This window comes from Diospyros lotus, chromosome 10, assembly GCF_014633365.1.
Source record: "Diospyros lotus cultivar Yz01 chromosome 10, ASM1463336v1, whole genome shotgun sequence".
NCBI classification, from domain to species: domain Eukaryota; kingdom Viridiplantae; phylum Streptophyta; class Magnoliopsida; order Ericales; family Ebenaceae; genus Diospyros; species Diospyros lotus.
The window spans coordinates 21999218-22015775 of NC_068347.1; positions in this window are offsets into that span (position 1 = coordinate 21999218).

The window sequence follows — 16558 nt, forward strand, 5'->3', positions numbered from 1 at the left end:
CACTAGTCACCCATAGTAATACATTAACTCAATATCACAATCATGAAACCCATTTAATATACACATATACGGTCATGGATGCTCGCACGCAATTGATTAATAATTTCAGTATCATATTCTCATAAGCCATCTCAACACATCCATATATAATCATGCATCATTATAAAATTTGCCCAATTTACCCTTATAGATGAATTTCCCCCTTTTGAGAGTAAAAATCAAAGCTTTAATCATCAATTAGACTTAACAATAATTCATTTGAAAAGTGGGGAAAAGAAGAGAAGTGATTTGAACAAGGATAGGAAACAGGACAAAACCAGTTGACAGGCCAAGAAATGGGCAACCATTTCTATGTTTTGGAAAGAAACGATTGACAACCAACGAGGGCCAGTCAACAGTTTCGTTCCCCACAAACCACAAACGGTCAACAGCCTGAACATCACCCTCTCAGTTTGTAATAGTCGACAACCACTGCTCTAGAAATGGTTAATAGTTGGAAACTGAGACTCACCCCACTAAACGGTTGATAGGCTAAACATGCGGTCAACAGCCTACGACATTTCTCCTAAGAACAGTCGACACATATCTAAACATGGTCGATAGCCAGACACATTTCTCGAAAATGGTTGACAACCTTTGCAACCACTCGATACCGAGAAGCAAACACGAAGGCCACAACCAAGAATAGGAAATGTAAGGAAGAACACCAAATCTTGCCTTGTCCTAAACCTAATCAAATAATGCATCATTCCATGAAGAAAAGAAGGGTGAAACAAAACCCTATTGAGACTTTGAAAAAGAACCATCAACCATACAAAGAGACCCATAAGACTTACAACCAAGAAGAAAAACCCACCAAGTCCAAAAATAGCTTTCAAGAACCCAACCCCAAGGTGAAAATGAATGAACCCTTGACCTATGAACTAAAAGTGAATTTGAAATCCTTATCTTGGAGAGAAGAATGAGGAAAGAACTTGCATTAACAAAGAAGAAGAAGAAGAAGTTGCCTTGGATGTTTGAACTGAAGAAGCAACCTTCTAAACCCGTACTTTAACCCTCTTGAATCTCCTAGAAATCAAACAGAATGAGAAGAAAGAAAGAAATAAGGAACAAGAGAGAGAGAATGAAAGATGAAGATGGAAAGGGAAGGGGAGTGGCTTGCACACTAAGACCGCATGCTCCCTCATTTTCTATTTCCTATTTTACCCTAATCTTTATACATACAAGTATATATATTACACCATTTCACAATTGAATAATATACATATAACATATATACATTCACATACTCGTTAACTTCTTCTAATCCAAACCCCAAATTAATTTTGACATGTCAAACATTTCTCACTAATCCATTTCTTGACTTTTCCACACACACCCACACACAAATAATTTTTCTTTTCATTTCCTTTGACTTTTGAAAATTCAACAATTGTTTTACTTATTTTAGACTTTCCACATTTATATCATTTTAAACACATTGATCAAAATATTTAACAAAATATAACACACTTAGAAATAATAGCAAAATAACTTAGACTCAATAATGGGTCATTACATTTGGACTATCTCTGGCTATGTTTTTGAACTTCAAAAGATAATTGAGTATCAATTGTTTGTACTCGAGTATTTACTTCTATTAGTCAAGTAAGTATGGCCTAGTAGTTAAGTGTTTAATGCATAGTCCTTGTGACTTATTAGTTAATCGAGTAATGCTTGGTCATACTCGAGTAAGCTCTATATATAATCGATTACATGAATTATCTAATCGACTAGAGTACTATATTAGTCGAGTATCTCTTTAACCCAGTTGAGTAACTGTCATCTATTTTTTTTTTTTTTAAATTATAGTAGTTAGGCGCATTCAATGCTTGACAGTTTCTACTTTTTAGATCATTTAATACACTTCAGACAATATAAACTTTCTTGAATGAATTAATTAATATAGTTTAATGTTGTTAGAGACAAAAAGATGCAATTGTGAGACAAATGGAACATTTAATTTGAATTATGTCATGTCAGTTAACATTCAATGCAGGAAATCTATAAATAGGAGTGGAAGCAGCTTGAAGAAGGTTACTAAACTACTTGCGCGATTCATATCAACTTCTAAGAGCTTCAAAAATTATGCATACTAGAAGAATAGAATGAAGACATTCATCCTCTCAAGAGATGTGAAGGCCTGGAAGGTTATTGTCACAGGCTTTCAAATGCCTACTGTGATTATAGGAACCACTACAAGCATAAAGCCTGAGGCATAATGGATGGAACAATACATGAGGCAGATCAAACTTAATGCATTTGCCAAAAATATGTTGGAATGCACTCTCAATCCATTGGAGTACAGCAGAATCTCAACTTACGAGACTAACAAGGAAATATGGGATAAACTTCAGGTAACTCATGAAGGTACTGTTAGAACAGGTAGGTTCTATGGCACACACCAAGAGGGGGGGTGAATTGGTTATTTTAAAAACTTAAATGATAGAACATCAATATAAAAACTTTTTGATACAGATTGAGGATTTAGAGTTTTAAAGCGTAAACCATAAAAATGACAAATGAACAAAGATAAATATGAGAACCGAGGAGGAATAATGAAATGCTTGGAAAGATAAATATATCAAAGAACACAAGCATAATAAAACACAAGGATTTATAGTGGTTCGGCTTAACCAAGCCTAATCCACTACCTTAGCTCCTCACTAAGGATTTTTTAAACCATCCACTAAAACCCCCTACTTAAACCAAGTAGGTCCTCTAGTCCAAGACTAGGAATTACAACCTCTTGCTTATACAAGCAAGCCCTCTAGCACCTAGCTAGGAATTACAGCCACTTGCTTTAACGAGCAAGTCTTCTAGCACAAAGCTAGGAAAATAAGAGTGATACAAATGTAAACGAGATGCTAAGAGTGGGCACTCTTAGTTACAAGTTCTCTCACAATAAAAACAAGGCTTGAATGAATTAATACAAGTTAAAATCAAAGCCTTGAAGAGAGAAAAAATTGAAGCACAATCACTGTAAATACAAACGAGTAACAGTAAGCTCAAATCAATTCATTCCTGTCCATTAGCCTTCTCTTGATCTCCTTGATATGTATATATAAGCTTCTCACAAGATTGAAGAGAAATGAGGCCGTTTGTGACCGTTGGAGAATGAGAAACTAGCCATTGGAGATTGAAAAACTAGCCGTTGTAAGTTTCTGTGAAACACATAGTCGACAGATCAAATAGGTTAGTCGACTATTTTATCAAATAAAACTAGCCATAGTCGACAGACAGAAAAGCATAGTCGACTATCTTATAACACAAAAATCCCATAGTCGACAGATACATATGCATAGTCGACAGATCAAAAATCAATTTCAAGTGCTTTGTTAAAATGAAATCCAAATGATTTATATTCTTATACATGGAGATGTGAATAAACATGTATTATGATATAAATCATTTGGATTTCATTTTAACAAAGCACTTGAAATTGATTTTTGTTGAAAACCATAAACTTGACTCATGACTTGGAGATAAAACACGATATTGTTTTTCATCATCAAAACTAAACATAGGGTAGAACATCAATCTCCCCCTTTTTGAGGATGACAAAACTTAAAATCAATTTCACAAATCTCTCCCCATTTTTGTCATAAATCAAAAAGGCAATACTTAAAAAAAAATAATAGAAACCTCCTTAAACCAAAAGATAATATCTTGGTATCAGAGCCTAACTCCTTAATTCAAGGTCTAACAACCTGAGGAGAGATCCATGGCTCTTAAGGAAGGTTATCCTACAAATGTGGCACCTTATTTTGATGGCTCTTATTATGATTTTTGGAGAAAGAGAATTTGTGTGTTCATGACATCCATCGGTTGTTATCTGTGGTATATAGTGAAAAAGGGTTTTGTTTTAAAACCAAAGATGGAATGGGATGATCGTGATAAAATGAATTTTTCTGTAAATATTAGAGCTATGCATATTTTACAGCATGCCCTAAGTGATGATATTTATGTTAAAGTTTCTAAATGCTCCAATGCTAAAGATATTCTAAACACTCTTGATTCATTATATCTTTCTAACAAATGTTGTGAGCAAGTTGATGAAAATTCACAGGTTGAAAATTCATTGAATCATCAACAAATAGAAGAGAAAGGAACTTCCCGTGCCTCTAGTGAAGAAAGCTCAAACATGTGTTTCATGGTAAATGAAGAAGATGAGGTAACCTCTACTTCTACTCTTGTTAATGATATTGATCATGAGTCTAGTTCTTCGTATGCTTATAATGATGACATTGAGAATGATTTTTCAAATGAAGAGTTATTAAATGCTTTGAATGATTTATATGAAAATTTTGAAAATCTATGTTTGAAAAATAAAACTGTTCAAAAGAAATTAGATTTATTGTCAAAAGAATTGGAAGTTTTAAAATCTAAGAATGAATATTTGATTACTTCCAATAAAGAATTATTAAAGGAAAATGTTTTGGAAGAATTTGAATTGAAATCCTCAAACAGTGCATTAAATGAGAAATCCATTTTAAAAGAGGAGATTACAAATTCATGTGATTATGAACTAGGTATTCAAAATTTCAATAGTCAAAGAGCTAATGTCAAAAGCTCACATTCACAGACCTCTCATGATGTTAAATGTTTTTACTGTTGCAAAAAAGGCCACATTGCATTTTGTTGTCCTTTTAAAAGGAAATCATCTAGTGGTCCTAATTTGAAATGGATTCCTAAGGGAACTAAGGTGTATACTGTTTCTCATATTAAACCCCAAGGATCCAAGCAAGTTTTGATACCTAAAAACTCTCATTTTAAGAGGAATGTGCATAAGGATAAGAAGCAAATAATTTTCATAAAGAGGAAACGTAAGTCCTTTGCTTCACATCCTAACTATTGGTATCATGTTTTTAACAAAGATTTTATAAGGAACTATCCCAAGGTTCTTAAACAGGTATGGGTTCCAAAGGGAACCTTCTATGCTAACAGTGGTGATCCCAAGGTGGTTTGGGCACCAAAGGCTTGTGGATAGTTATTTGTGCAGATTGCTTGACATCCAAATGAACTTTAAAGAGAAATTCTTGTGGATGAGTCTAGCATGAAGGAAAAGGGGATGAAAAGAGATTCAACCCAAAAGATGTATTGTCATCCAAGAGTAAGATTTTATTAATTAAAATCTTGGTGGTACATTTCTATCCCTAAATTCTCTATGTTTAATAATTTTGATGATTTTGAATTATAAGTGTGTCATTATGATTTTGTTGAAAATTTTCTATTCATAATGTCAAATATATTGGTTTCTCAAAATTAAGGGATATTTATAGTGTTATGATATAGGCAGTGACTAAGGGGGAGAATAAAATTTGTTTCCCTAAATTTTGTGCTAGAAAATATTGTCTTGATAAATGGTCTTAAGCTCAATCTAATTAGCATATGTTAATCGTGTGACAAAAGATATCAAATATGCTTTAATGCTAATTCATGTGAAGTATCTTGTCACAAAGCAAATGAAATGAAGATCATAGAAAACAGGATAGAAATTGTGCATAGACTTATTCTCATCTAGTATAAGAGAAATGCCTAGTATCATTCATCTCCTATCTATTTATCTATGGCATAATGAACTAAGTCATGCAAATATGAATATACTTCTATAATCTATCCAAACATGATCTTGTTGAGAAACTGCCTAAAGCTAAATATGAAAAATATTTGAGGCATCCATGAAAGGCTAACAAATAAGAATATCATTTAAGCCTTCAAAACTTGGCTATGTCATAAAAGACTAGGTCATGTGAGCATGAATGTTGTTGACTATCTATCCAACGTGATTTTGTTGAGAGATTGCCTAAGAACAAATATGAAAGAAACCACATTTGTGGTGCATGAATGAAAGGCAAATAAATAAGTTTATGCTTAAAAATGAGGGTTCAACCCTTAGGCCTCTAAGTTTACTTCATTTAGATATTTGTGGTCCTATGAGAACTCTAAACTTAGGTGAAAAATAATATGTGCTAGTTATTATGAATGATTACTCTAGGTTCAGTTAATAATATTTCTTATATCTAAGAGTGAAACATTTAGCCCATTTGAAATATTTTCAAAAGATAAAAGTATGTGTATTTCAAAAATTAGAAAGTGAACATGGGGATATTTTGAAATGAACAATTCAAGCACTATTGTGAAGAAATATAATATTGGTCATAATTTTTTTTAGTGTTAGAACAAAATGAGGCAGTTGAAAAGAAAGATAGATATTTACAGTAAATGGCTAGAATTGTGTTATGTTACAAAATTCCTTTTTAGTCTAAGCCATTAACACCTCATGCTACATGTTGAATAGGATTTTTATAAAGCATATCTTAAAGAAAACCCCTATGAGTTATAAACCAAATATTTCATATTTTCATATTTTTGGTAGTACATGTTTTATCCTTAACAGTGGTAAAAACTCTTTAGGAAAGATTTGATGTTTAGAGTAATGAAAGATTTTTCTTAAGATATTCTACTCAAAGTAAAGCATATAGAGTATTTAATTATATGACTCTAACAATAGAAGAATCTACTCTAGTTATAGTTAATTATGTGAGGGTTGAAGTTTCAAAACCCAAGGAAAGTGGTGATAAAGAATTATGATAAAGATTTGAAAAATTCTCATTAGATCATTAGAATCAAATCTATCAAATGATAATAAGCTTAATTGCTTAATGAAGAAAATGTAGCTCATGAAAAGAGAAAATCATCATTTCTAAGAGAAAATGTGTGCAAGATAATGAGATCATAGAAAATGTTTCTAGAAAAATTAGAACAAGATCTTCTGATTAGAAATAAGTGTTAATATGATGTCTTTATATGTCAAGAAAGTCAAAAAGCATTAAGAAAGCCTTGAATGATGAAAATTGGTTTATGGCTATGCAAGAAGGGCTAAATAAATTTGAAAGAAGTGGTGTATGCGATTGGTTCCAAGACCTAAAGATCACCCAACCATATGAACCAAATGATTGTTTAGAATCAAAATGGATAAAAGAGGAATAGAGCTAGATTAGTAGCTTAAGGGTTTAGTCAAGAAAAAGGAAAAGATCATGATGAAACCTAGGCTCCCGTAGCAAGTCTAGAATCCATAAGAATGTTGTTGGCATTAGCATGCCACAAATCCTTTAAGCTCATCAAGAGAATGTCAAAGAGTGTCTTTAAGTGGTTATAAATAAGGAAGTGTATGCGGAACAAACTTCCAATCTTAAGAATCCTCAATATGAGAATTATGTGCTCAAACTCTCCAAGGCACTATATTGTTGAAAACAAGCCCCTAAGTCATGACATGAAAGTCCTAACAAGTTTATTCTAGAGGAAGAATCTAAAAGAGGTCAAATAGATATAACATTACTCTAAGCCTCATAGCAAGGACATTTTATGAATCTACAAATAATCTATGTAGATAACATTTTTTTTTAATCCTCAAATAAATCCCTATGGAATCAAAGTTGCTAATCTAACGCAAAGGGAACTTGAGATAAGTATAGTATAAAGAAGATGAAGGGATCCTTATGTCTAAGCAAAAAATTACATATTCTTAAGAAATTTAATATTTTTGAAAAGTTGCATCTCAAAAGAATAGTACATCAAGCCTAAACAAATATGGGAAATGCCAAATGGTGGAAAATGAGCTATATAGAAATATGATTGGACAATTGCTATATTTTATAGCTAATAGGATGAACATTGTGTTTAGTGTTTGCCTATATGCTAGATTTCAATCCAATCCTAAGAAATCCCATCTTGGAGGCAAAATAGCTAGAAAGAACACTAGTGGCTCATACAATTTATAAGATATTTCCTAGTGTCTCTGTTTAGAAGAAACTCAAATTCCATTCCATTCTTGTTCACTAAAGGTGATTATATAGTTTCTCGAATGCTATGGATGGAACAAAAATACTATGGCAAAAATCCCCACAATATTCCAAATCAAATGTGCAAATACAAATGCTATAGCCCTAGCAAAAATTCAAGGAATCTTGCTGAAAAAGAAAATATCAAATGGTATCATGTCCAAATCTATTGAAAATCAAACTCTAGATAAATCCCCATCAATCCTTGAGTTCAAGTGATTTTATCTGAAGAAATTTCGATCCTTCATGTTTCTCAAATCTATCATTGGTTAAATCAAAGGGCTTTGCCGTCAATCTCTTAGATCTCAAAAAATTGATGAATGATATATTCTTGATGGCATATAATATTCATGTCTTGAATCATTTATAATGCTATTTTTCTTGTATGAAATAGCTTGATTATCTTTGTGTGACAAATGAATACTTGAGTATGAAATCATACTTTATTTGCTAAAGGATCATGTTGTTTTTGGAAGTTATCTATATGTAATGATCCTATGTGATTACAAGTATGGCTAAGATTATCAAAAGACAAATGTATGTTCTTAAAGCATATCCTTAATATGTCTTGCATTAAATATTCCATAACTTGTTTAGATTTATGTTTTTGGATGACCACTTATTCTTTGAACATATATATATATATATATATGAGTGCATGTGGTTCATTCATCAAATTTATGATCATTGTCATATAAGTTCAATTCTATCAATTGGTATCATTTGACTTGAGATAAATTGCTATTCCATTTTTATATGAAAAATGTCTCTATATCTTAAAACCTCCCGTATAAGTTTAAGAGGGAGTCGTTTTCAAAGAGAGTTTTTCTATTTGCTTGAAATGATTTATTTCACTCCTATATTGATCATTTAATGTATATGCCTCTTATATGATGAATGGCTATGCATTTGATCTAGTGCTTTGATTGTTTAAATATGAGTGATTACTTTGAAAGATATAGGTTGGCTCTGATATGATCATGAGTTTGCAATATGGTATGAAAATATTTTTTTGGCATCTCATGAAAAATGTTTTTTTATATATATATATATATATGACATGTGCTGAAAAATTATATATGTTTGATATTAACAATGTCATCTTAAGGGGGAGCTATCTCTAGTTTTGAAAACTATCTTTACTTGATTATGTTTATCTCCAATTCCTTTCTATTGAAAAGATTTTGGTTTAAGGGGGAGATTATCTATTTTAAGATTTGTGAAATCATTTGAAATATTTTTATTTCAAAATGAAGTTTTTCAAACTATCGTTGGGGGAAAGTTAAAAAAGGGGGAGAGATATTATCTTTTGGTTTAAGGAGGTTTCTATTATTTTTTTTTAAGTATTGCCTTTTTGATTTATGACAAAAAGGGGGAGATTGATGTTCTACCCTATGTTTAGTTTTGATGATGAAAAACAATATCGTGTTTTATCTCCAAGTCATGAGTCAAGTTTATGGTTTTCAACAAAAATCAATTTCAAGTGCTTTGTTAAAATGAAATCCAAATGATTTATATTCTTATACATGGAGATGTGAATAAACATGTATTATGATAAAATCTCCTAAAATGTTTTTTTGAATTAGCTTTGAAATCGTTGGTCAACATAGAGCTAAAATTGTTCTAAGGCAAAAGACCAACTAGAAATTCAAATGAAAGATTTTCAATTTAAGTTTTTCATATTTTGAAACATGCATGAAAGGTTTTGGCTTGAAACTTAATCGTATGAAAAATCCTTTAGTTCATGCATCATGTCTTGAAACTCGTTTTGATAACGCTTCAATATTTTTCTAAGTCTGGAAGCCTAACACCTTATAAGGAGACATATATGAAAATGTTTTCTTTTTAGAAAACTAACTCCCGGTAATTCAATAACTAACATTCATTAGTGATAAAATGATTTTTAACGAATTTTTCAAGAGATGAAAAGTGTATATCTTGGAGGTGATAAAATCGCAAAATCCTAAGTTCCTACTAAAATCCAAATTCTACTTTTTTATTCTTATGGATTTTGATTTTTTAGATATTTTTATTGAATCCAAATGGGGGGTACTTTCTTATTTACATTTATGTATTAAAGTAAATGGAAGGTAAAATATAAATTAAACAAAATGAGGACATTTACTTAAACTAAAGAAATGTAAATATGTGGTGATGTTTTGTATTAATCAAATGTGCTTCTACATGTTATCTATTAAGTTTCTAGTTTTTCCAAGAAGATAGTCGACTATGCATAAGGATAGTCGACTATGCTTGTTCAGTCTGTCGACTATATCTTGCATCTGTCGACTATTTTTGCATCTGTCGACTATGTTTGTTCATGAATTTCAAAATATGAAAAACTTAAATTGAAAACCTTTCATTTGAATTTCTAGTTGGTCTTTTGCCTTAGAACAATTTTAGCTCTATGTTGACCAACGACTTCAAAGCTAATTCAAAAAAACATTTTAGGAGATTTTATCATAATACATGGTTATTCACATCTCCATGTATAAGAATATAAATCATTTGGATTTCATTTTAACAAAGCACTTGAAATTGATTTTTGTTGAAAACCATAAACTTGACTCATGACTTGGAGATAAAACACGATATTGTTTTTCATCATCAAAACTAAACGTAGGGTAGAACATCAGGTACCTCTAAGGTAAAGAGGTCTAAGATTCAAATGCTTAAACAAGACTATGGTTTATTTTTAATGCAGCCTGGTGAATCTATTAAAGATATGTACACTAGATTAAATAATATCATTTCAAATCTAAAGAACTTAGGAAAACTATTTTCTAATGAGGATATTGTAGAAAAGATTTTGCAATGCCTTCCCCGTGAATGGCATCCTAAGGTCACATCCATCCAAGAGGCTCAAGACCTCGATAGTCTATCCTTAGATGAATTTCTAGGATCTCTCATGACTGGTGAGTTTTCCATGAAAAGGCAGGACGAAATTTCAACTGCTAAGAATAGAGGAGTAGCATTAAAGGTATCCAAACATGATTATATTAATTCTAAATCTAATATGAATGAGTATGACGATGCTGCTCTTGTGGTTAAAAGGCTTCATAGAAGATTTAGTAGGAAATCTTCTAAGTATTTTTGCAGGAATAAGCTTGACAAAGCAATTAAAAAGGAGTAAAAGCAGGAAGTAAGATACTTTGTTGCAAGAAGCTAAGACACATCAAACCAGAGTGTCCAAAAGGAAAGAAAGAAGAGAAATTTAAGGACAAGAAGAAAAAGAAGAAGATTCTAGCAGCATGGAGTGATAAGGACACTTTTTCTTCATCAGAAGATGAAACTAGAGAAATAGCAAACCTCTGTCTGATGGGCAAAGAAAGCACTAAGGTAAGTGAGTGTAATTCATTTTCAAATTCTCCATATTATTCTAGTGAAAATGAGGATGAGAATATAACTTTTAAAAATTTATGCAAGAGATTAGTCTCAAATTTAGAGAAATCTAAAGAAAAATGTAAAGTTTTGGAAAAAGAAAAAGATTGCCTTGCAAGAAAAAATTACTATTTTGGAAAAGCATCTTAAAGATTCAAAACTTGTTTCAACAAAATTTACTACTGGCAATTCTATTTTAGACAAAATTCTCGATTCTCAAAAAGGGTTTTATGATAAAGCAGGCTTAGGATATAATGAAAATAACAAAGATAAAAACTTTGAAAAATTAGTTAAGCCTAAATCATGTAAGAAAGACTTAGGACCACAGTGCTGCAAATGCAAATGTTATGGTCATCGAAGTCTATTTTGTCCTATAGCAATGAGAATTCCATATAAAATTAGAAAGATCTAGGTTCCCAAAGAAGAATTAAAGAAAGCTCCTAAGAGGTTTTTGGTAGCTAAGATCAAGGAAACTGTAGGGGGTTCAAAATTTAATTCTATGGACCCAAAGTCCTTTGGTACCAATTATATTTTTGTTTTCTATAGTTTATGTGCCTTAAAGCCAGCATCTCAAAGATCAAATGGTTTATAGATAGTGGCTACTTGAGGCATATATATGAATGGAGACAAAAGCTTGTTCAACAAGCTAGAGGAGCATCAAGGAAGCCATGCCACTTTTGGTGACAACTCAAAAGGTATAATCATAGGTATAGGCTCAATAGGTAACTCTGCTCAAACCTTTATCTCTTATGTGTATTATGTGAATGGTTTGAAACATAATTTGTTAAGTATTAGCCAACTATGTGATAAAGGATTTAGTGTATTCTTTGATGAAAATGAATGTAAAGTAATAGATAAAATCTCAAAAGATGAAATTTGTACAGGGAAAAGAAATGGTAATGTATATGTAATTAACATAGGAGAAACAATAATTAACTCATGCTTAGTTGTTGTAAATAAAGGTGAAAATATTTTATGGTATAGAAGACTAGGTCATGCTAGTATGCATTTCATAACTAAGTTAATGAAAAAAGATCTAGTAAAAGGTTTGCCTAAGATAAACATAGATAAAGATAATTTCTATGATGCACGCATGAAAATAGTCTAGAATCTCATTCAATCTGAAAAACATGGTGTCAACCTCTAGGCCACTTAAACTTTTGCATATGGATTTATGTGGGTCTATGAGAACATATAGCTTAAGAGGCAAATCGTACATATTTTTGATTGTTGATGATTATTCTCATTTTACTTGGACTGTATTTTTAAGAAACAAGGATGATACATTTGGTGAATTTATAAAACTTTGCAAGAGGATCCAAACAGAAAAAATCTAAAAATCTCTAGCATTAGGAATGATCATGGAAAAGAATTTGAGAATAGTTTATTCAAGTCATTCTCTGATGAAAATGGAATTACTCACAATTTTTCAGCTCTTTGAACTCCTCAACAAAAATGGAGTTGTGGAAAGGAAGGACATGTCACTAGTATAGATGGCTAGGATCATGTTGTGTGAGAATTCATTGCCTAGGTATTTTTGGGCTAAAGCAATCAAATTGCTTGCCATATCTTAAATAGGGTTTCTATTAGACCAATCATTAAAAAGACTCCATATGAATTATATAAAGGCGGGAATCCAAACATAACTTATTTCAGAGCCTTTGAATGTAAGTGCTTTGTTTTAAATAATGATAAAGATAACTAAGAAAAATTTGACCCTAAAAGTGATGAGGGTGTGTTTCTAGGTTACTCAACATCAAGCAAAGAATCAGTTCATATAAACTTTAATGAAAATAATGAAAAGATCTCAACAATCCAACAACCTGAAGATGATGAATGGGAAATTCTAGAAAATCCAATTGAGAAAGAAAATGAAAATATTCCAATAGAAATTATAGAAGAAGAACCAAATGACTCTACTATTCATAGAGAAAGTGACACCTGTCAATTGCTTAGAAGTATGTTGATCTCTTGGTCATCTAAAAAGCGAAACAATGTGGCCACCTCCACTACTAAAGCTAAGTATGTATTAGTTGATAGTTGTTGTGCCCAAATCTTGTGACTTAAACAGCAGTTCAAGGATTATAGAATTAAGATCAATCATATTCCTATTAAATCTAATAAGTCTAGTGCTATAAATTTATCTAAAAATCTAGTGCATCACTCTAGAACAAAGCACATCGAAATAAGGCATCATTTTATAAGAGATCATGTGCAAAGGGGAGATATTGTCTTAGAATATGTTCCTGCTGGTCCCTTGACATACACAATGGCCACTCAAGAGGGGGGTGAATTGAGTGATTAAAAACTTATTAAATCGATTCTTTCCTTTTTAAAACTCTTGAGATTTTCTTATACACAAAATACACTTGTTATAAATATATATGTTGTTTGGAAATGATAGCAATATAAATACACAAACAACCACAATATAAACACAAGATATACAATGGTTCGGTGTATCCAACACCTACTCCACTCTCTCAAGATTAAACCAACACTTGAGGTTCCACTAAAACCACCACTAGGTTTCCACACAAGAGCACTTAGCAAACTTGTACACCCCGAGGTTTCCCCTTAGATCACCTCGGAAACTAATACAACACAATAATACACCTAGATTACTTGGGCTCTAGGATGCCACTCACAATCCAAAATCTAATGCAAATAAATCAATCCTATGTCCAACACACTTGGACTACAATGGATATCAATACAAGAACAATATACAAGGAAAAATGAAATGATACAAGTTACCAATAAGAAGAAAACTTCTTCTTTTTCTTGAGGCTCCAATGGATAGATCTTTGAAGCTTCTTGGGCCTTGGATTGCTTTGATTGAGTGCTTGAGAGCTTGGGTTTGCTTTAGGAAGATAGGAAATGGTAGAGCATTAGCCTCCTCCAGATTTCTCTTCTTGATATTTATATTGGGGCTCCCAAAATGACCTGCAACGGCTCCAAAAATCTGACCGTTGGAGTCTGGCAGTCGACTGCTCTAACTGACAGTCGACTCCGTGACACCCATAGTCGACTCTTGCTGCCAACAGTCGACTCTCGCTTAACCCACAGTCGACTTTCTCACAGACAGTCGACTCTCATTGGCCTACAGTCATCTGGCCAAAACCCACTCTCGGCTACCTCGACTCTACATAAACAATGCTCGGTTATGTCGACTGATGCACATCCGCAGTTGACTACCATTTTGACTTACAGTCGACTATCCCTCACCGGGAGTCGATTCTCAGTCCAGATTTCAGAAAAATAAGATTTGTTTTGATAATACAATACATAACATAAATTCATTACAATATATTTACATTTATTTAGTTTAAGTAAATGTCCATATTTTCTTTTATTTATATTTCACAATAATGAATACTAGCTATGAAAATACCGGGAGTTAGTTTTTCAAAAAGGAAACATTTTCTTAAATGTTCCCTTATAGTGTGCTAATATTCTACTTAGAATCAAATAGCATTTCTTGGTTCGTTTTGATACAAAAAATACTATAATACTTAACAAATATCAAAAATCCATTAGGGGTTTTAAACATACTAAAATTATGTTTTGTTAAACATCAAAATACACAATAGGTTGATTGGAGCAACTTGGCTCAACAATCTCCCCATTTTTTATGATGACAAAAACATTATAATTTTATGAAAATATTTTTGCAAAACAACTCCCCCTATGTTTTGTACTAATAGATACCAATAAAACAAAAACCACAAAGTTTGTTTTTGAAAAACATGAACCAAGGTTTTACAATGAAAACCATTCGGAAGAACATTCCTCTCTCCCTTACAACTTACCTCTCCCTTAGACATACCTCCCCCTCACTACATACTTCTCCCCCTTTTTTGAAATCATCAAAAAGAGAAAAGAGTTAGTATAGAGAGAAATATAGGGAAAATAATAAAGCAATGAAGCGCAAGGGATCAGAGCATGCAGAGTATAACAAATAAGTAGGAAATAACAGCCAAGCAATCCAAACATATACACTAGCTAAGGGATAAATAAGATATCAATTAAAACAAGTGGCTAGAAAATATTTTGTATGCCTTTGATTTGAAACAAGAAAATGATACCAATTTAAAGTTGATACTAATTTAAGCATTAAGACCAAATGATTGAAATGATGCCAATTTTTTTAAAATGATATAAGCATTTTGAGAATAATTTTTGGATGATGATACCAATTGTTGCGTAAAAGAAATATCCTCTTGATACCATTTGTTGGAGAACAATGAAACAAAATGATATTAATTTATACCAATTGATAAAACAATGATGCACTAGGATACCAAATGACTTTAAGCAACATATTTAGGCATACTTATATTTAAAACATGATGGGAGATGAAAATTTGATCAAATAAACTCATTTTCTCCCGGAGGCTTCAGGAGAGTCGACTTCCAAAAATGGACAGTCGATTGCCAAATGAAAGTCGACTGTGAAACTTACACAGTCGACTGCAACAATGCAATCCTGAAAGAATCTTCCTCCTTTTGAAACATAGGCCAAAAACAATTAACATAACATATAACAATATATTCTACAAGGCCTAAAACACACATAAATGAAACATTTAAGCACATAGAACACACAACACATTTAGACCCTTTCAAAAATAATTCTTTTAGAAAGTAGGGACTAAAATGATCAAAACCTCATTTTTCTTCCAAAAGACCAATTTTTCTTGCATTGAATGACTCCCAACAAAAATGTCTATCACAATAGGTCATGTAAGTTGGATCAACAATGGAAATGAGGGTTATCTTACAAAATCCCAAAAAATTCAAACATTTAAACACCATGGGATAAGACCTAAACTAAAGCATGAAGGATTTCATTAAGCCCAAATCTTTTATATGCCACAAGATGATTTTTCACATTTTAATGCATTTGGAAAACTTAGATTTCAAGCCATATTAATTCTAGAATTTAGGAATGAGGTGATTACCCAAAAACCAAACCTCTCCTATTCTTATTTATTCCATAGGCTTTCCATCCTATTTTTGAGAGTGAGGTCTAAACCATAGAACTCCTCACCTCTCTTGTGCCATGAGTCTCCACTAAAATAAATACAACATGTTTCCCATGTGGATCTCATGCACATTGGTGCACATAAGGCTAAGTCTTAGCCTTGGGCACCCATCTAAAGATGGGACCTTTGGCTTTTGGCTCTTTAATGCCCTTTGCCTTTGTGTTGGACCCTTTAAGAGGATCCAAGGCTCTCATTTGTTAAACTATCCCTTTTGGCACCCAAATTTTATTTTCATTTCTCTTAGGG